Source organism: Mastomys coucha, unplaced genomic scaffold (assembly GCF_008632895.1).
Source record: "Mastomys coucha isolate ucsf_1 unplaced genomic scaffold, UCSF_Mcou_1 pScaffold18, whole genome shotgun sequence".
Taxonomy (NCBI): Eukaryota; Metazoa; Chordata; class Mammalia; order Rodentia; family Muridae; genus Mastomys; species Mastomys coucha.
The window spans coordinates 43060026-43082284 of record NW_022196900.1 but is presented as its reverse complement, the minus strand read 5'-3'; the positions used below and the strand labels follow the sequence as shown (position 1 = coordinate 43082284).

At 42.3% G+C, this 22259-nt stretch overlaps 1 pseudogene; it reads right to left on the bottom strand.

Annotated features, from left to right (window-relative positions):
- Nucleotides 1-14093: 14093 nt before the first annotated feature.
- Nucleotides 14094-14564, bottom strand: LOC116095387 (annotated as a pseudogene).
- Between the last annotated feature and the right edge of the window lie 7695 nt (nucleotides 14565-22259).

Sequence of the window (22259 nt, the reverse complement as noted above, 5' to 3'; positions counted from 1 at the left end):
TAGAGAGCAACAAGCTAATGCCAGGTCAACAAAACTTCTTGACATGTATTTTCCTGGTTTTTAAATGTCTAACTCATGGGGATGCACAAGACAAGCCAGGAGGTGAGAACCATAGGGTGGCCCATTTGGCTTTGGGATGATTCAAACAAGACAATGTTCCTTGTGGGCCGTATACACACCTGGGTTGCATGCTTTGCACTGGTATTGAACTTGAGGGAGGAGAAGGGGAAGTGGGCCTGTTTAACTCTCCTTCCCGATACCCTCTATAATCTTCCTTCTCCACAGCCTCCATCCCCATTTTCTCAGAATATTTGAGATTATTTGCATGTCTCTTTTAAAAAAAAATTTGCCTGAAATTGGTCCCAATCTTAGACATTATAACAGGAGTGACTTTACCTCATTTCTTTCTCATCCATTTAGCCATAGAGTTGCTTTCCTGATTTTATTTGAACAATTGTTTGCCCTACAGTAAAAGGTACTGTATAATGACTCCAAAACAGCCCCTGTTCTAAGGGCAGTACATTTCCTCTTCCAGATGGTCTGTAGCAATCAGCCAGCTACCACCCGGCCCCTCATCACCGCCTCTGTGTGCCCGCCGTGCATGCTGCCGGCAGTCCCTGGCTCTCCAGCTGCCTTAGCTCTTCTGGCAGTAGCACCTTCCTTGGGGAGGATGTGGAGAGGAGGCAAAGGCTGTCTCCTTTCCCGTCTTTGCTGGATGTGTTGCCACAGCGTGTCATCGGCCGCTCACATTTAAGCTGGCGGTTAGAGTGAAGCTGAGTTTCCAAGCGGCTGTCTGAAGAGTCGTGGAGGTCTTGCCTGTCTCTGGAGCTGTGGCTTGCTCACTCGTTTTGTGAGTGTCTTTGGATTTGACATAACAGAGAGAGTTTGCCCTAGAATTTCCCTTACCACTCACTTATACGAGGTGCTTTGCATTCAGCTGGGGGCGTTGCTAAAGCTTTTCATTCCATACTCAAGTCAACAGGCTTAGACCTCAGTTCCTGTTTGTGGTGAATAGTTGAGATGATTTTTTTTTTTGTTGTTACATTGTCCCAAGTAAATGCTTTTTCCTTATCCATGATGTTCTGTTTTGCTGTAGTAAATTGTTGAACGATACGGACCATGATCGGACACATATCTACTCAAACAGGAGTGTACAACTATAAGCAGATATATATTACCAAAAGGATGAAAATCGCTGCTTACAGAAGAAAGCATCAATACCTAAAATGAAACTACTGTTAGGAAATCCGATTCTTTCTTTGAGGTCCACAGAACCCTGCAGTGGAAAGAGTACCCGCAGAGCAATGGTGTCAGATTCATCTGTGCCTCTGCACGTCCTCTTAGGATGGTCTGACTGAGTTTATGTCTAGAACAGAAGCAACGGGACCCACGAGCCTCAAGCTGTTTTCCTCTCAGCATCCTCATTCCAGGAAGGTGCAGTAGCAGGGATGTGGAGGTTATGTCTAGGATTAAACGCACCTCCGTCGTGTGCCAGCCTCCTCAGTTGGTTGGCAGTTGGCTCTACAAGACAAGCTGAGGGTGTGAACCCTCGAGGACATTTCTGGGTAGGTCTCTCTGAGATAGTGTACTTGGGCAATTTTAATCAGATCACCTGGGGAGCTGGTGTGACAGAAGGGCCGTGGTGACAGCTGTACAAAGGCAGCAGCTCCCTGCAGGACGAGAGGCTATGGCAAACATTTAAGGGGTGTGGGTAATTTCAGTAGCTTCTGGCACCGTATTTAGTGTTGGAAGTCCTTGGGTTTTATTTTAATTTAATTTTTTTCACATGTTTTGCCTGCATATATGTATGTGGACCACATGCTTGACTGGCAAGGTCAGAAGAGGCCATCAAATCCCCCGAAACTGGGAATTACAGATAACTGTGAGCTGCCATGTGGGTGCTAGGAAATGAACCAGGGTCCTCTGGAAGAGTAGTGGGTGCTCTTAACCACTGAGCCATTTCTTCCATCCCAGAAGTCCTTTTAGAAAGCACTTTTCAATGCGCATTCTGGAAGCAACTCAGAGAAGAGTGGACAGGCTGTTGGGAGGGAGTCGTTTCCTAGCTAGCTTCCCTCCGGAGACACTAGTAGCTTCGATCACCAGGCTTTCTCATAGTGTCTGAATGCAGATGAGGGATGCGTGGGTGAGAGGTGTCTTCCTGTGGGACCTGCAGTCTTCTATGGGGATGCTGGTGGCTTCAGTCTCTAACACCACTGTGTGAGCGAGCTGTTGGATGACCCGAGGTGAGTTTGTGCTCCCGTTGAGCCCACTCAAAGGTTAATGCTTATTGACTGTCTTTTTCTAGCTGGGGCTCCTCTGACTGAGGGATCTTAGATCTGGCCACAGGGCAAGAATATGCACCATTAAGCTAAGAGGCTAACCTCCTAGCTAGAGGAGGGTTAGGCTCCTCATGGAAGGTCTTTGCAACATCTGCTTCAGAGTCTCCTGCAGTGGGCCAGTGGGATGGCACTGTGGATAAGTGCTAGCTACTAAGTCAGAGAACCTGAGTTAGATCCTGGAGCTTACATAAAAAGCCAGATGCAGAGATCTGTGAGTGTAATCTCCATTCTATTATGGGAATATGGGAGGCAGAGATTCGAGAATTTCCAGGAATTCACACACAACAAAACAAGAGTTTTGTGCAGAAAAGTCACAGACTTTAGCGGGAGATGCAGAGCCTTGACTGAAAGCAGAGGCTGTACTTCATATAGGAGTTCAAAGATAAAATGTGGCAATGGCGTCCATTTTCCTCAAATCACCCCTGCAATAAAAACACTAGTACCATACAAATCATTTCAACAAAGAATCTCCTATGGACCTGTTTTTAGCTGAAACATGAGTTCAGTCACAGAGCTCAACATGTGCTATTTTTATTCCCATAAGAACTGGGGGGTATGGTGGGGTGTGGGGGTGTGGCTGGGGTCTTGTCTCTGCAGCTCCTGGACTCAGTTTGTTGGTATTGTGAAGATGTAAATGCTATGGCATTAATTTTTAAAGTTTGATTTTAGAGTAAATTAAGAATATACCGAGTATGAGAATTGTCTCTTGACCTAATAAAATAGCTCAAATAACTAAAATACAAAACCAAAACAACCCCCCCAAAGCCAAAAAATAACCCTCCTGCTCTCCATCCCTACCTACCACCAGCAAAACAAAAAACCAAAACCACTGGAGGGATGAAAAAAGCAAGCAAGAAAACTGAGAGGTTAGGAAAGTTAGAAGTCTCTTGCTCATGAGCTAATGAAATATAAAGCGACCAAACCTTGGAAAAGCTTGTTGTATCCAAAAGAAATAACAGGAAAATGGACCAAATTTGAGAGTCCTTTCACAGGGTCATGTAAGACCACTGGAAAACACAAATATTTACAATAGAGTTCATAACGGTCCCAAATTTTCAGTTATTTACAAATGAAAATAAATTTACGGCTGGTGTCACCACAACATGAGGAACTATATTAAAGGGGCACAGGATTAGGAAGTTTGAGAACCACTGTGCTATGTGAAAAAAAGCCGCATAAAACCTCATCTGTGCTATGATTTGGTTGATATGAAATGTCCACAATAGAAAAGTAGCTCCGTGATTGGACTGAGGTGGGGTCCCTAGTAAAGGAGTTAGGAAAGGACTGAAGGAGCTAAAGGGGTTTGCAACCCCATAAGAAGAACAGCAATATCAACCAACCAGACCCCCCAGAACTCCCAGGTACTAAGCCATCAACAAAGGAGTACGAATGGCTTCAGCTGCATATGTAGCAGAGGATGACCTGTCAGGCATCAATGGGAGGAGAGGCCCTTGGTCCTAGGAAGGTTCAATAGATGCCCCAGTGTAGGGGAATGGAGGGTGGGGAGGTGGGAGTAGGTGGGTGAGTGGAGGAACACCCTCATAGAATGGGGAGGGAGAATGGGATAAGGTATTTCTGGGAGGGAGGGAAACTGGGAAAGGGGAAAACATTTGAAATGTAAATACAGAAAATATCCAATAAAAATAAAAATAAAAATAAAAGAAAGAAAAGAAAAGAAGCTTCACAATTGGGAGAATGAACCTTCATGGAGAGTGAAACTTCATGTGATTCAACAGACATGGGTTTCTTTTGGGGCGATGACATATTTTGGTATTAGATAGTGGTAATGGTTGTATAACTGATTGACTCTACTAAGATTCTCTGAGTTGTACATCTTACGTTTTGTGCATCACTCCAAGTTTGTTTTGTGTTGCTCTAACAGATTACTGGAGGCATGGCTGCTTTGTAAAGAAAAGAGGTTTGGGATTCCTAATTCTGGTAGCTATAGAGTCAAAACAGCATGGTGCTACATTACATCAGGAGGAGAAGCAGAAAGGGAAGCAATTGCATCAGAAAGGACATGCATACACAAGGAAGCAGGAGGGTTTGTTTTTTTATGTAACGACCTGCAAGAATTACATGAATTCCAGGCATGACCTCTTAAATATTTATCTCCTTCCCATGGGGCCTCACTGGCAACTGAGCTTAGCTTCTAGAACATCCAAACCACAGGATGTTGTGTCTTTGTAAAGAGATACTGGAGAGACTGATGGAGTCATTCATCAAAAATAAATTTGGATGAACTATTTCGTCTCACTATGTAAGATACATGTGAATATGGGCAGTGGTGGCGCACACCTTTAATCCCAGCACTTGGGAGGCAGAGGCAGGTGGATTTCTGAGTTCGAGTCTAGCCTGGTCTACAGAGTGAGTTCCAGGACAGCCAGGGCTACTCAGAGAAACCCTGTCTCGAAAAACAAAAACAAAAACAAACAAACAAACAAAAGATACTTGTGAATAGTGATCTCTAAAGTTAGCAATGTCTCTTCATGTAAGGAAAATGCCAGCAGAATCTATTCTAGTGTATATGCAATAGACTCCACTATAGGGAAATTTTTATATGTTAAATGTCATAAAATTGAACAGTAATAATGTGGGGCATATTTTTCTTTATTGTGCCCGTAACAAAGTTTAAACATTTTAGCATCTCGATAGAGCAAACATTCTAAGGCTTGTAGGAAAAAGAGAGATATAAGCTATTCATGTATATATAAGAAATATAAATTACTATTAACATGATAAAAATTAAAACTTAAGCTGAGAGCTCTCCCTTCCTTCTGTGATTCTGCTTTACAGACAAGTTTTGTTTACTGGTTTCTTTCACTCCCAGCACAGTTGAAAACAAAATATGAGTCTAGACTTTTAATTAAAATGTTGGAACAGGAGGATTTGTCTCTGGATGTTGGGTGCCACCTGATTTAGAAAATATTCCACTTCCAGGAGAGAAATATCTCAGTTGGTAAAGTGCTTCCAGCAAAAGTTTGAGGATCCTATTTCCATCTCTGCCCCAGATAAAAAGCTGATGAGCTGGTATGCCCAGTGTGTGTGTGTGTGTGTATGTGTGTGTGTGTGTGTGTGTGTGTGTGTGTATGTGTGCCAGTGGGGTTGGGGGGGGAGTGTGGGGAGATGGCTTAATGGTTAAGAGCCTTGGCTGTTAAATCCCTAACATTCCTAAAGTGGCCCACAACAATCTGTTTACTTCAGTTCTAAGGGATTTGATGCCCTCTTCTATCCTCTACGAGCACACATGTAGTGTACACACACACACACATGTGCACACATATACATATAAAATGATTAAAAAAAAAATCTAAGTGTAGAAGTGACACCTGTTATCCCAGTGCTGGTAGGCAGAGGCAGAAGGGCTTGCTGGCCTGCTAGCCCCGCCCACATGGTGACCTCTAGGCCAATGAGAGACCTTGTTTCAAGAAACAAGGTGGAGTTTGCTGGGGGAGAAAGAGCAGTGGTTTTCATCTGTCCTGCAACTACTAGTAAATAAATTGCCCTTGCTTAAGTAAATAGTCCTGGATGCAAGGTACATAAGCAAACATAACTAAATGCATTGGGAGATGTATGCACACACACACACACACACACACACACATACACACAGGTGTGTGACATGAAAATAGAAGGGTCTTGTTGGAAAGAAAGGGTTCAGAAAAAGGGAGGAAGAGTGGGCAATGGGGGATAGAATCAAGGTACAACATACATACATATACAAGAAACTGTGAAAGAAGAGGGCCATGACAAACAAGAACAAGGTGAGAAGACTGAAGAGAAACCCAGCATGAGTCTCTGACCGCCACAGGTGCATGTTCTGTCCCACAGTGTGCACCAACATGCATGCACACATACACACCCACCCACATATATACAGAGAAATAAAAACATAAAACAACACCAATGTGTATGCTTCCCATCTTTCAGTTTAATTACTAAAATTGAACCTGATAGGGAAGCTTGAATGTTAGCTTTGAAACCCCTCCTGTGTTTTTAGTTTTTTGTAATGTATAAAACACTAACAAGGGCTGAACATGTTTAGTGTTATAATGTGGTACTTACACTTTATCTTGTGAAACCAGGAGGCTGCATCACCTATAAGATGTTGAATGCATTTGAGTTGATAGCACAGTATCTGTAAGCAGACATATTTTTAATAGAAGCAATGAATACGAAGTCAACAGCCATCCTCTATCCATTTCCCTGGTTTTCAGGCTCAGGAGACAACGAAGGCATAATGCTAGAGTTGGTGCTTTATTACAAGCTAGTAACAACTGCTTCCTGCCTTCCTCAATTCATGCACATTTGGGTCTATGTCATCTCAAACACACCCCAGCCACAGGGAAACTGTATATTAAATCTGACCCAGGATAACACACCTCCTTTCTTACATATGGAACATTACTTTATCCACAAGTAATCGTTTATTATCTTGTTTTGGCACTATCTCAGTGTGAATGAATAGCCCATATCTTTCTATGCAGCATATAAAATGTCAACATCTTGTCTGACCTGGGTAATTCTGAGCAAGGGGTTCTGGGCAGATGCTGCAATGATGGTGTGTGGGAACATCTTCACAAAGCTTAGGACAAGCAAGGGTTGGCCTTTTGTCTCTCTCTCATCCTTGCTGCATAGCTCAGGCTGAATCAGGATAATAAGGCTGTTCTATCGGAAATCTGTGCTAATTAGCCACAATTTCTCAACATCCTTGGACTGCTTTTGAACACTAATTACTGGGAACCAGAGAGTGTAAGAAAATCCACACCCTGCGGACACCTAGTTAATACACACCCTCTATCAGGTGACGATGGGACAGGCCATTTAATTTCCCCAAAGAGAATCCTTTGGCTTTTCCCCTCCTCATCTTTAAGTTTTTCTTTCTTAACAGCTTTGTTAATTTAGGTTAAGTGGTTTGGTTGCCATGGAAACCAGTATTCCTCTCAGGCTGATTGTGTCAAAGGCATCATTAATCTGTTTTCTCAACTGCCTCTTCCTCATCCATCTAATTGCAGCACCCCTCCTCCCCCTCCCTTCGGCTGACATCATTTTGGACATTTTTAGGACACCATATGTGAGATTCAGTACAATTTATATTCTATTCAAATTCCATATCACTACATTAATTGTCATATTCCCACTGCAAAGGAGTACCGCTGCTCCCCAGGAGGGTACCACAGGTCTCTGGGGCTCCGTGGGCGAAAGGGAAGGCTCTGGTTTTGTTTGCCTCAGGTGCGGCAGAATGTCCCACATAAAGGAGGCTTTTGAAGCCTTGCCACTCCCGCCTTCTCGCCTCTTTAGTTTTCTATTTCCAAAACAGATTCTAAATAATTAATCGTGGTGTTTTTTTCTGGGAGCCATGATCTTTGAAAGAGTAAAGAGCCTATCCTACTGGGATTATGTAGGGGGAAGGATAGCTTGGGGAGCAGGCTGGCCACCATCCTACTGAGATGGCTTTGGTCCAGCAGTGGGCAGACAGGGCTCATTAACTTGTTTAGTCCTCTCAGGAACACTGCAGGAACAAAGTGCTGTGTCTTTGCCATGGGTGTCCAGTTTTACTCAACTCATCCCTACAGCTCTGATTCATGGAAAATTCTCAACTGATTTGCTCCATGCCAGTCTGTGTGCATTTTCCTTACACAGTTGTATCCTTATGCAAGTTTGCTAGCTAGATTCCTTGCCCATCAGTAGAATGGGTAGACTATCGCCACAGCGGGTGGCACACGACCCATCCACTCTGTTGCCTCCTCCTCGCCCTTAATGAATTTGGACAATTGTTGGTCTTACCACATTCCTTTCAGGAAAGCCAAATCTTATCTCTTCCCTATCTGGTTACCATTTTTATGGGTGATGATGAAAAGTTTGAAACTAAGTAACAAACACAAAACATTTTGTATATAAATCATGTAGTAGAATGACATTTTATAACAACACATATCATAACCGTTAAATTAAGTCTCTTACATTTTTGTTGTGGTACTCACTTCTGAAGGTTTACTTCCTGGTTTTTACTCCTCAGACAAAATTCATTATCAAATGAATTTGACAATGACAATTTTGAATGAAACAAAATAAAATGAGATTATTTTATTATTTTAAAAAGTTTTAAATTACAGTTATTTATTTGTTTACTGTACAAGCATGTGGAGAAAGTAGCAGGTACATACAATGACACACGTGTGGAGGTCAGAGGACAGCTTGCAGGAGTTGGCCCTCTCCTCCCGCTGTGTGTGTCCCAGGAATCTAACTCATCTTGTCAAGCCTGGTGGCAAGTCTCCGACTCATCAGTCCTCAGCCACTTATTACAGCCCATATTTCATTTAATTATAGTTAATTTGAAAGTATGCCTCTTCCAACATGAGCTATTTAAATCATGCCTCTTATCCTTCTGCCCAGTAGAGTGTCTGACACATCACATTTAGTCAGAGGATTTGTTGGATAAGTGAATGTTGACTTAGGACTAAAACAATATTGATGCGAGGCTAAATCAGTTTACAATAGTTAGGAATACCCAGTGGTCTTAACTGTCAACAATGGTGTCAGAACAGATAAGATTCAACACATGGACTCCTTAGGAAGGATTCCCATTTAAGGCCAAAGGAATGACATAGTATATAGAAAAATGAAAAAGTGGGGCTGTGGCTATGATTTATCCATCTACTGTTTAAGTTGAACAAATTTGGTGGCACCAAGTTGGTTGGGAGGCATGAGAGAGGGACTCCAATGGCTCCTGGCTTGCTGGCTCTGATTTCCAGGAGGAGGCTGGCAACATGGGGTTTCTTATGTTTGCCAGTGAGAGCTGGGACCATAGGCGAGCTGACTTGAATTTAACACATTTAAACTAGCGACAGTGAAGAAACTTTCGAAGTAAAACACAAAGAAGGTCATGGTCTTCTGATCGGAGGGCTGAATCTTTAATGCAAAGTGTCCAGTATCTTCTGGTCTTAGCAAGAAGCTTTCTTTGGCAAGGCTGTTAAGCATTGCAGATAAATAAGGAAAATGGAACACTTGAGTACTTAAGAATTTATAGCAAATGGAAGCAAAATTCAAATTTGTGAGAAAAGTTTAATATTTTAATTAGGAGAAATCAAGACTGTTTTGTGTAGCTAGGAAATTACTCATTTCCTCTCTGACTTTTGCTGTGTGTGTGTATGTTGCTGGAGATTAAACATAGAGCCCACATGTGAGGCAAATATTCCTAAATCCTCTTTCTACATTTTGGTTGGAGATAGGGTCTCCTGAAGTTGCCCAGGCTGGCCTTGAACTTGTGATTCTCCTATCTCAGCTTCTCAAGTAACTGGAATTATAAGTCTAAGCCACTAGGTCTGGCTTTTAATTTTTAATATTTATTTTACTGAACTTTTAAAAATATTTATTTGTTTAATGTATATGAGTGTTTTACTAACATGTATGTCTGTGTACCATGTGCCTACCTGGTTGGTGCCCTTGGAGATCATAAGAAGGTATTTGATCCTATAGAGCTAGAGTTATGGATGGTTATGAAGTGCCATGTGCGTACTAGGAATCAAAGCCAGGTCCTCTGTGAAAACAAGTGTTCTTAACCATTGGGCCATCTCTCTAGACCCCTAGGTTTGTTGTTAAACAAACAAGAAATAACAAATGCAAAGCATAGTAAAATAATTAAGCCCAAGGACAGCTAGTACCAGGCAAGGTAGTCGGTTGATCCCTCCACACTCCTCTAATTTCTCTGCCTTTCTCGAAATCTCTTCTTTTTTTACATCCTTGTCTCTCTGGACTGACCTCTCTCCATATTTACTGAGCCTACCCTGGCTTCCATGATGGCCAATCTTGGCTGTCAACTTGATTCCACAGGAGATCAATCAAAGCACAAGCTCCTAGGCACTCTTCTGAGGGATTTTCTTGGTCAGAGTATTTGAAGTAGAATCACCCTAAATGTGGGCAGCATGTTTTGGTGAGGCAGTCCAGATAAAGGAGTATGGAAGAAAGAAACTTTGCTTTTTGCCTACTGCCCACACTCTTACTGGCAAGTCCATCTACCCTATTATTGTAGTCCTTCACCGAGTTAGAACCTACTTCAAGGGTCTAACACAGAGCGAAGACCAGCAGCTCTCCAGGTATCCTCCAGGTATTCAGTGCCAGATTTTGACCGCTGAGGCGGCTGGCTTTGTAAGCTGAACAATGGTTGCCTTCTAAGGTTCTTCAGTGAGACAGCCATTGTCAGACTACCTAGACCACCCCTCTAAGCCAAATTGCCTTTTAATATATATTTGTATTCTATCCCTTCTGGTCCTCTAAGACAGTGGTTCTCAACCTGTGGGTCACAACCCCTCTGGGGTCACGTATCAGATATCCTGCATATCAGGTATTTATATTATGATTCATAGCAGTATCAAAATTATAGTTTATGAAGTGACAACAAAATAATCTTATAGTTGGGGGTCACCACAACATGAGAACTGTATTAAAGAGTCTCAGCACTAGGAAGATTGCGAACCACTGCTCTAGAGAACCCTGCCTAGTACAGCTATTCTTCTCCTTCATGAGACACTTCCATATTTAACCTTCTACAGAGATGACGTCGTCTTCGATTATCCCAGTTTCAGAGTTGTCAGGTGAGGGTGATAGTTATCCATGCCATTTTTAAAGTCACAGTGTGAGAGTACAAGGTAGGGACTGTCTGGCTGGATGCAAATTGACTGGGTGTGTGGATGAGGGTCCACCAGAGAGCAGACAACAGGAAACAAAGCTAATTCAAAACTCTGCTGGGCAGTGTTCTGAGAAAAGGCAAGAAACTGCTTAGAGAAGATACCTGTGAAGAGAGACACCATGCCCAAGGCAACTCTTACAAAGGATGACATTTAATTGGGGCTGGCTTACATTTTCAGAGGTTCAGTCCAATATTATCATGGCAGGAAGCACGGTGGTGTTCAGGCATACACGGTGCTGGAGAAGAATCCAAGAGTTCTACATCTTGATCCGAATGTAGTTAGGAGAAGACTCTCTCTAGGCCACACCTCCTAAGAGTGCCACTCCCTGGGCCAAGCATATTCAAACCACCACAACTGGGTTCCAAAATTGTAACTGTAGGCATGGATTGCTACTAACAGAAGCAAAGAAAACCTTCAGAGTTTTGAGAATTACAGGCAAAGAAGTGTAATGGATCATTGCAAGGTGGGAAGATAGGAAGGAGGAAGAAGAAAGGATGAACCGAAAGGTAAAACAGGGGTCATGATGAGAGCTGTGAAACCCCAAATCACCAGCACTGCACCCCCATACCAGCACAGGAATATTAAGCTGGGCTGCAGTTAAGCCACTGGGAAGGTGGCATTCCTGAAGGACCAACTTACCAGTGAGTGACCTGAAGAGTGGCCTTTCTACTAGGCCCTTGGGCTCCAAGTTTAGCCTCTACAGGAGAGGGAAGCATGCTAAACACAAGGCAAGTCCTCATCTTTGCCCTGCTGGACTCATGTTCCTTGTTGCTAGGAGTCCATTCTCTGAATGTTTGCCATAGCACCTAGTAAAATGACTCCATCCTGGCAAAACCAAGAACACACAAATGTCAACTAGGGGCAATGAAAGATCTCTGTTTGGCTTGGAATCAGGGATTCACAGATGGTTCATAGTCCGTGTGTGATGTTTGGATTATGTTTGGCTCCGGGGGTGGCACTATGAGGAGGTGTGGCCTTGTCAGAGAAAATGTGTCACTGTGGGTGTGGGCTTTGAGACCCTCCTGCTAGCTGCCTGAAGATAGTCTTCTTGTGGCTTCTTGGCCTTTGGATCAAAATGTAGAACTCTTGGCTTCTTCAGCACCATGCCTACCTAGATACTGCCATGTTTCCTGCCTTGATGATAATGGTCTGAACCTCTGAGCCTCTAAGCCAGCCTCAAATTAAAATTTTCCCTGTCTCGAAAAAACAAAAACAAAAACACAAAACAAAACAACAACAAAAAAAAAAGTTGCCTTGGTCATGGTATCTTTTCACAGCAATGAAGCCCTAAAATACCATGTATGTTCAGAGTTTAAGAGGCCTTGGAAACCAGCTGATCAGCTGTGACTGTGGATGCTGCAATAGTCCCGTTTTCTTCCTTCTGTGGGTTTAAGCCCACCTGGTCACCAAGCCTTCCTTTCTCCATGGACAATTACAATGACTCTTTAGACCCTGTTAGGTCTGATTTAAGTATTTGCACAGACACTGTCAGATGCAAGCTGCAGAATGTAAAACCCTATCTGCAAGGGTGGCATCTGATGGCTTCTGAGTCCCAGTATGTCTATCCAAGGCAGGAAGTAAAGGCTGAGTCCAACACAATAAATATTGAGGAAAACATAGTGGTGACCCTTGAGTCTGGAAAAATGCCCTCAATATGCTAAGACTTAACCTCCTCTGTTGTGTTGCCTGTTCTGTCCAGCATACTAGCACATCCTTCCTCCTTTCCTCCCCACCATCCTCTCTCTTTTTTTGTAAGACAGGGTTTCACTATGTCTTTCTGGTTGTCCTGGAACTCACTATGTAGACCAGGCTGGCCTTGAACTCACAGGGATCCACCTGCCTCTGCCTTCCAAGTGCTGGGATCAAAGACTTGGACCACTATGCCCTGAACCACAATCTTTCTTGGCTAAGAGTTTGACACCTCACATAATTAAAAACAAAAGTTAAAGTAAACAAGTAGAATACTGTGAGTAAACTAAACCCTTTTCTATTCTTTCTCTTACATTATTAAAAATTAATGCTGAATTGAAAGCAAAATTGAAAGACTTCTTCCTCTTGGAGACTTTTCACTGCTTAAGATTCCTGCAGTTTTAGATTGTTAGTTTAATATTTGTCACGTGCCCAGTATTGTCCCCAAGAATGTGAAGACCAATATGACATGATATTTTGTTCCAGAGAGACAAACCTTACAGCTGTTACTACTTAACTCTTATCCTTTTAGTTCTGACAGTGAATCAAGTGTTACCTGTGATATCTCAACACTATCTGGAACTGAGTCTTAAATAAATGATGGAAGGCATTATAAGTTCTTCGTTAAATGCTTTTAATTGAAGAGCACACAACAGAGCATTTAGGCCCTCCAGAATTCCTTTCCTGTAGATTAGGAAAACTTCCACAAACCTTATCTGGATGGTTATTAATTTTCAGCAAAGGGTTGCTTTAGGGTGTACTATGTAGTGCCCTAAAGTGCCCTATTGGAACCATCCCATACTTTCATCTCTAGGCTCAATTCATCTGTTTTTATGTGGTGATCTCTCTGATTGTCCATTTCCTAAGCATCAAGACAAAAATGGCGACTTAACATAGTGAGGCCATTGATTCCTGGAGGGAGGCTTGCAAAATTTAGCAGTCTTAGGAAACAGAGAGCTGCCAGACTCACAAAGCCTCTCTCTCCAATGATATAAGATGCAGAGACTCTGGCTGAGCAAGTTCAGGGTCCTCCAAGGACAGCTTTCATGAGTGTCCCCTGTGCTGGGGTGGGCAGTTGCCATGAGTCACCACACTTTTGTAAATAACTGTTCATTCACAGGTTTATAAACACCAATACAATTGTTTGCTCATTAGTAGACTTGAGTGGAGTCATTTCTCTGGGCTGCTGGTGTTCTGTTTAGGGTAAATGGATATTTGTTCACATCTTCCCATGAGAAGGAATGCAGAACTTACTTTTTTTTTCTTGCCTCTAGTTTATTTGTAAAAACAGCATAGTACACTGGTCATCTGCAAATAGCACGTGGGTAGGCGTGTCACAGCAGTCCATCTGTCTTCACACTGGCCGGAGCCTTTTCTATGTGGCCTTCACGGGAGCCTGGGAACCTTTGGGAGCCTGGGCTGGAGCTGAAGCCTGGGCCTTAGCTGGAGCTTTGGCCCCTGCCTTTGTTTGAACCCTGGGCTTTGGTTGGCAGAGCCTTTGAGCCTTAGCCATGTAGCTTCGAATCTTCTTCCCAAGCTCAGGGTGAGCGATGAACGCCAGACGGCTGAGTTTGTGGCTGGGACCCTTTGGCATCTTGGGTTTGACGGCCTGAGGCTTCACCAGGGCCTTGATGGCCTCTGTGCATGCACTCGCTGCCTTTGTGTGGTGGGCCTGCATCTTCTTCAGGCCTTTCTTCTTGTGCTTCTTGGCAAAGCACATGTTCCTTAGGAACTTGGGGCCAACCCCCTTTAGAGATTCATATCTTTGTGACCGGGGTTTCTTGATGCCATTTCTGTGCCATTTGCCTGACTGGCTGTGTGTGGTGTGGTTCTTGGACTTGGCCATGTCTGCACAGTAACCCACAGCTCCTGCCTAGAACTTACTTTTATTGTTGGAGATGTGGACAGTAGAGTGGCTCAACCGTGAACTTTGCTCTTTCCCTCACTCAGACTTAATGTATCTCCAAGGTCATTTGTGATCTTTGCTCTGAATTTACTTGGGTTCCATGTCCAGCTTATGACATGCTACATACAAGTATGCCTTTTTACACTCAAGTGGCTATGAGGTTATCTTGGACTTGCACAAGTCATTAAAAGAAATGTCTCCCCTGTCCTCTCTCACAGTGTTACCCCTAGACATGGTGGAAGGGGTATGAGTTGTCAAAAGAAGGTCTTTAGTCAACCCTAGACCAAAGGCCCCTATGCCGTCTACCGTGATAATTAACCACAGCATGCATCTGGCATTTGTGCCTGGGAACTTCTAGTCTTCCCCTGAGATAGGAGATAGGCATCCATAGCAGTGTTGTTGGAATCCGACACAGGCAACCACAGTTTCCTTATTATCCAGAGGCCCAAAGTCAAAGAACTTTTGCTTACCGACATGTACTTACTGAACTGATCTAATTGTATTTCTCTTTGTCAGAGATGAATAACTTCCTAGAAATAGTCTCTTTGAGAAGAAACCTTGGAGGACATTAACAATTTCTTTGTAGACATATCTATGATTCAAAAAGGCATATTCCTATATGGGACAAAGGCTGATTTTCAATATTTGTGAAGGTTGAGTTCACAGACAGGATAAATAACTCCTAAGTTATTATTTAAGAAAAATTCTTTTGAAATGTCCTCACTGATTCATGAGGGCATACACAGATAATTCTTGGAATGAAGACAGTGTGTAGGATTATGGGATTTATTTTGTGTGTTTGCTATGAAGATGAAGTAGGGCTTGGGAATTATTGTGCCCAGACGCAAAGGGAAATTAAATAAGCTCCGTGGATGAAAAGAAATGTTTAAAAAGTACCCTGCATGGCATCTCAGGTAATAAAGCATCAGGGCCAGATGGATACACAGCTGTATTGCACAGAACTTTCAGCTATAAATTACTTCTGATTTTAGAGAGGTTTATAAACAGGCTCCAGAAACTGCAGAAACGCCCCTGCTTCCAATTGCACTGGCAAGAAAAAGAAATGTGTAGGCTGTAAACTCGGTTATTTTTTTTTTCTTTTAATTCTAACCAAAAAATGGTGACTCTTAGATTTATAAACTACTAGGCAGTATTTACCTTTCCAACTATGTTTATTTTATAGGGGTTTCCAATTGGGTATTTATCACCTTATTAGTATTGCAAATACTGTACCAGATGTTTGAAAAATAAGTATAGATAAAGTTTCCTCCCTATTAAACTGAAGAGCTGAAAAAGCAGATTTTATATGGTTTCAGATTGTGAGATGAACCAGAATCCAGGCAGAATATATTTCTGCATATTCTTGGAATAGTTACATACACGTGAAACTACATGATATCCTATAGACAAGAGATGCTGTGGCATTAGCCTCATATCACACAGGAGGTGATCATTTCTCATAACAATTAGAGTCATCACTTAGGGGAACCCAGAGCTGCCTTGTCTGACAAAGGAGTTGCAGTTCATTTATGGTCTTTGCTGGTGTGGATTCACTAGCCAACCCAGGATCATTTTCATTGCTTAGTATCTAAAGTTGGTTAATCTTGATTTTCTATGTGATGGGATCTAGAATCTAGAATGAAACCTTCCTCTGGGTGGGTCTGTGAAGGCATTTCAGGAAAGGAATAACTAAAGGAGAAGAGTCTCCCTCAGAGTGGGTGGCACCTGCAGCCAACCACCTGCAGCCAGCCAGCCTAGACTCGAGGAGGTATGAGGAAGAGGGGTGTTGGCTCTCCCCTTTTGCTTCTTGTGGTGAGAGCATCTATTTCTGCTGCTGTCCCCTGCTGGCATCAGACTCTATCTCCTTGGCCTTCCAGTACAGTCTGAAGAACAACACTCTCTGGAAATCCTCCCGTCGCTCAGCACTAGATGGGTGTGCTGAGACATTCAGTGCTGTGGACTGAGCAACTATCAGGTTCTTGCCCCTTTCAATATGCAGATGGCCACTGTTGAACTACCCAGCCTCTACTGTGTAATCCCATCTAGTAAATCAACTTTCAACATGCATGAGCACTCGCATATGTACACACACACACACACACACACACACACACACACACACACACACAAGCGTTCCAGTTACGAATTAGGGTAATCAACTTCAGACAACAGCCAAACAGAGAGTAACAAGCAAGCTTGTTTATGGATGCAATAGTGAAGACTGGATAAGAAGCTGCCACCTAGGGTGCCAGTGAAACGCACATTTAGAGGTGTCTGTGAGAATGTTCCTAGAGACTAACTGAATGAGGAGGATATGTCCTGAACGTGGGTGATACCAGCTGGGCTGGGGTCCTAGACTAAATCCAAAAGGAAAAGGGAGACAGACTGACGGGGTTTAACTGTTCCATTTAGTTTACAGCCTCATCAACATTTGTTTGTTTTTTTGAGATAGAATGTCAATGTAGTTTTTTCCCCTCCAAATTCAATTCTTTATTTAGGTAATTATGTCTACCACATTGTACAAAACATAATATCACACTGGGTGTAGTTTTAATCTGTATTTCTCTGATGGCTCATGATGTTGAGGGTTTTTCTTTTCCTCTCTCTCTCTCTCTCTCTCTCTCTCTCTCTCTCTCTCTCTCTCTCTCCCTCCTTCCCTTCCTCCCTCCCTCCCTTCCTCCCTCCCTCCCTTCCTCCCTCCTTCCCTCCCTTCCTTCCTCCCTCCCTCCCTCTCTCTCTCTCTCCCTTCCTTCCTTCCTTCCTTCCTTCCTTCCTTCCTTCCTTCCTTCCTTCCTTCCTTCCTTCCTTTCTTTCTTTCTTTCTTTCTTTCTTTCTTTCTTTCTTTCTTTCTTTCTTTCTTTCTTTTTTCCTTTTTAATGTTTATTGGCCATTTGTAGTTTAGCCCAGTCTCAAATTGAAGTCTTCGATCCACTTGGAGTTGATTTTGTGTGAGCTGAAACATAGGCTCTAGTTCTATTTTTCTGCATGTGGACATCTGGTTTGCCCAGCACCATCTGATGAGGAGTTGATCCTCTCTGATGTATGTTTTTGGAGTGTTTGCTTCAAATGGCTGTAGCTGGTGGGTTTATAACTGGGTCCTTACTCTTTCCCACTGACCTGAGGGTCTGGTTTTGTGCTAGTCCCAGGCTAGTGAGGCACAGCTGCTCTCCCTGGGACATCTCTTCAGCGCCCTGTGGTTGTTGCTGTAGCTCTGTGGTGGAAGCTGAAATCAGGTAGAGTGATAGATACTTCTGTCAAGGGTCTTTCCTGCGTCCATATGAATTTTGTTGTTGTTTTTCTATGTGGCTTGTTTTTCATTTTTAGAATGCTTTAATGCCTTTGCTTGAGTGTCTTTGTTCCTCCAGTTTCTTCGTGGGCAGACGTGTCCTTGCCTTGATCTGGTCTACTGCTGAGCCACTCTCCATGGCGCTTTCGATTGAGCTTGTGTTTTTTATTTCCGTTTGATTGATTTTTCCTTTGGCATTTCTATTTTCCCTTGGTTTTTTCTTGTTTCCTATGTTGCTGCACTGGGATTTACACATCTGAGGTTATTTTGTTGCCTTAAAAAAATCAACCATATACTTTCAGTTAGAGTAATTGCAATGCTCAAGTGGGACTTAAATTTGTACAGTTGAGGGACATGGTTCAGAAAATAATTTTTATTTATTTATTTATTTTTTAGTCCAGGAGCTCAGGGTTCCTGGCATAAATTTTACATTATTCCCTGATTAGTTAACTATGAGAATGACAGTGCCCTCTGGATAGGACCACTATGCAAATGCCCTGGCAGAGAATTGACAACACCGTGCCCTTTGACTTCAGGAACTGTTGGAAGAAAGACAACCAAAGACAGAATGGAATGTTTGGATTTTAGTTGATAAGATTGGGATTGGAGTGGGGGTGGGAGTGAGGTAGGAGAGCACAAGGAGAAGCATTAGATCAATTTTGAAAAGAGAAACAAAATCCTAGTGGGGAAAGTAGCTGGGAAGGGAGAAATTGTACAGATCAGCAGGTTTTAGAGATTGTTACAGATAGGTAGTAAAGAGGATGGGGTATGAATGAGAGAATGGGCAAGGGACATGGTGTCTAAGGCTTTTATTGTTGTGATGAAACACCATGAACATGGCAACTCTTATAAAGGAAGCATTTAATTGGGGGTGGCTTGCAGTTCAGTCCATTATCGTCATGGCGGGAAGCATGTTGGAGGTGTGCAGGAAGGCATGGTGCTGGAGAGGTAGCTGAGAGTTCTATACCTGGATCCACAGGCAGCAGGAAGAGAGAGTGACACTGGACCTGGCTTGAACTTCTGAAACTTCTAAGCCCGCCACCAAAGACACCCTTCCTCCAATCAGAGCACACTTTCTCTAACAAGACCACACCTCCTAATAGTGCCACTCCCTAAGGACCTGTGGGTGGAGGTTAAATAATAAAAACTAGCTGGGTAATGGGGACACACACCTTTAATTCCAGCACCTGGGCGGCAGAGGTGGGCAGATTTCTGAGTTCAAGGCCAGTCTGTTCTACAGAGTGAGTTACAGGGCAGCCAGGGCTACGTAGAAATCCTGTCTCAAAAAGCCAAAACCAAACTGACCAGCCAAACAACAACAACGACAACAACAATAGAAACTGAGAAATAAAAAGAACACTTACGGAATGACTTGCTGCACTGAGGTGAACGGTGATATTCTCAGACTTCCTGACCCTAGAAGATTGTATTTGGTGTGCTGGGTAGAGGCCAGTGCAGAGGCCTTTGGTCTCTGTAGCCTTTATGTTGTATGAGGCTCTCTGGGGGAGGGGACGTTGTAAGTCCTTTCTTGGTAGTTCCTTGGAGCCCTGTACTCCAACGTGGCCTCTTGGTTTTGTGTGTGAGGAGCTTGCTTCCCTTACAGGTTGCCAGCTTAATTGGTGCTGATTAGGGAGTGCTTGCAGCTGGCCTCAAAAGCTCTTACAGCATCTTTTGAGATAATCATGCACTTTGTGTCTTTGGGTCTATTTATGGAATGTATTGCATTTATTGATTTGCCTATATTGAGCTATCATTGACTCTCTCAAATGAAGTCCACTCAATCATGAGGAATGATGTCTTTGATGTGTTCTTCAATTTAGTTTGCCAGTATTTTATTAAGAGTTTTTTTTTGCATTTATGTTCATCAGAGAGAATTATCTATAATTTTCTTTTCATATGTTTATCTTTTAAAATACGTATTTTACCTTTAACTAATTGTGTGTGTGTGTATGTGTACACACGTGCACTCACATGTACACTTGTATGCATGCTAGTTCCTTCAGGGGTCAGAACCATTGGATCCCTTGGAATTGAGTTACAGAGAGCTGTGAGCTGACTCCGTGTGGGTAATGGAAACAATTACCCACAATTCTTCTTCTCTGGAGAAGTAGAAGCTCTATCAACTGATGAGCCATCTCTGTAGCCACTTTATCTAGGTTTGATATCAGATAGTACGAGCCTAATAGAAGTTTGGTAATGTTCCTTTGTCTGTTTGGAATACTTTATGAAGCGCTGTGTTGATCCTTTCTTGAAGAGTGGTCGAATTCAGCAGTGAGTTCATACAGACCTGAGTTTTCCTTATTTGATATTTACTAATTCAGTCTCACTGCTTATCATAGCTTCATTTAAATGATCGAGCTCATCTTTGTTTAGTTTTGACTGGTCATAAACATCTAGAAATATACCTATCTCTTAGATTTTCCAATTTGGTGGAATATAAGTCTTAAGGGTATATTTAGTGATTTTCCTAAATTCCACTAAAATCAGTGGTGTTGTCTTACTTTTCAGCTATAATCTTGTTAATTTCAGTCTCGTCGAATTTTGGCTAAACAAATCTTGGTTTGCCGATCTTGTTTATATTTTCAAGGAATCAACTCTTTGTTTCATTGATTTTTTTTTTCATATTTATTTTCACTTTCATCTCACTAATTTTTGCCTTTATTTATTTCTGACTAGTGACTGGGGGTTTGGCTGGTTCTTGTTCTTCCAAGGCCCCAAGGTACATTATTGTTACTGAGTTTCAAACACTCTAATTTTTTTGTTTTGTTTTGTTTTGTTTTTTTTTTCGAGACAGGGTTTCTCTGTGTAGTCCTGGCTGTCCTGGAACTCACTCTGTAGACCAGGCTGGCCTTGAACTCAGAAATCCACCTGCCTCTGCCTCCCAAGTACTGGGATTAAAGGCATGCGCCACCACTGCCCGGCTACTCTAATTTTTTTTTAATGCAGGCACTCATAGCTATGAAGTTCCCTTTTTAGATGGCCTTCATTTGTGTCCCATAGGTTAGAGGGTGTTATGTTAATGTGACTCTAGGAATTAAAAAAAATTCTTCTTTTGATATCTTCAGTGGCCCATTCACCATGCTTTGGTGTGTTGTTCATCTCTGTGCGTTCTGTAGTTCCTCTTTATGTAAATTTGTAGATTTATTTCATCAATAGAATTCAAGAAAGTATTTCAATTTTCCTGTGTCTGCTAGCCTTGTATATTATTACATGGTCTATTTTTAGAGAAACTCTCACCGGCTGCTAAGGAAAATATATATTCTGTAGTGTTTGGATGAGATGTTCTCTAAGTATTTATTAGGTACTTTTTGTTTATGATTAAGTGAGGTCAGTCAGCAGAGACGTCTGTTTACTCTTTGTCCTGATGTCCTATCCATTGGTGAAAGTGGAGTATTGTGGTCACCTGTACTATTGTGTTGGGATTAACCCGTGTCTTTACATCTGGAAGCAGTTCTTTTATAAACTTGGGTGTACTCGTGCTTTAAATCATAATGTTCTCTTAACAGAGTGTTTCCTTAAGTAAGTCCTCATCGTCTCTGACTGGCTTTCGATTGCTGTCTATGGGTCAGACATTAGAACAGTGACCTCTGCTTATGACCTGGTTCCTTTGCTTGTAACACTCTTCTTATCTTCTCATTCTCAAGCCAATGTGTTTCCTTCACGACAATCAATTGATGGATCCCATTTTTAAATCTAGTCTGCTTGCCTGTGACTTTTGATTGAGAAATTGAGACCAATTATATTTAGAGGTTTAACTGAAAGGTGTGTATTATTTCCTGTCTTTTCTTTATTTTCCTATTCCTCATTTTCTTTTTTCATTTTTAGATTTATTTAATGTATGAATGCTCTATCTGTACCTATACACCAGAAGAGGGCACCAGATCACATTATGGATGGTTGTGAGCCACCATGTGGTTGCTGGGAATTGAACTCAGGACCTCTGGAAGAGCAGCCAGTGCTCTTAACTGCTAAACCATCTCTCCAGCCCTTCACTTTCTTAATTATTGTTCTATCATGGTCTATTCTTTCCCAGAACCTAAGAGTCTGGCTCCAACTATGTTTAACTTTACTGAATACTAACTACAATGATTCCTATTCAGAGTTCTTCTTCTTTTTTTTTTTTTTTTTACAGTGGAGAGTTATTCTGCCAGTCATGTTTCAATCAATAGTCCTGACACTGGCTCTGGGTTTCATGTGTGATGGTTGGTGAGCTGCTGAGTTGTGTCTCTACAAAGGTTTTATATACATACACACATACACACACACACACACACACACACACACACACATACACTTGTGTATATACTTGGTTTTTTGAGACAGCATTTCTTTGTGTAGCTCTGGCTGTC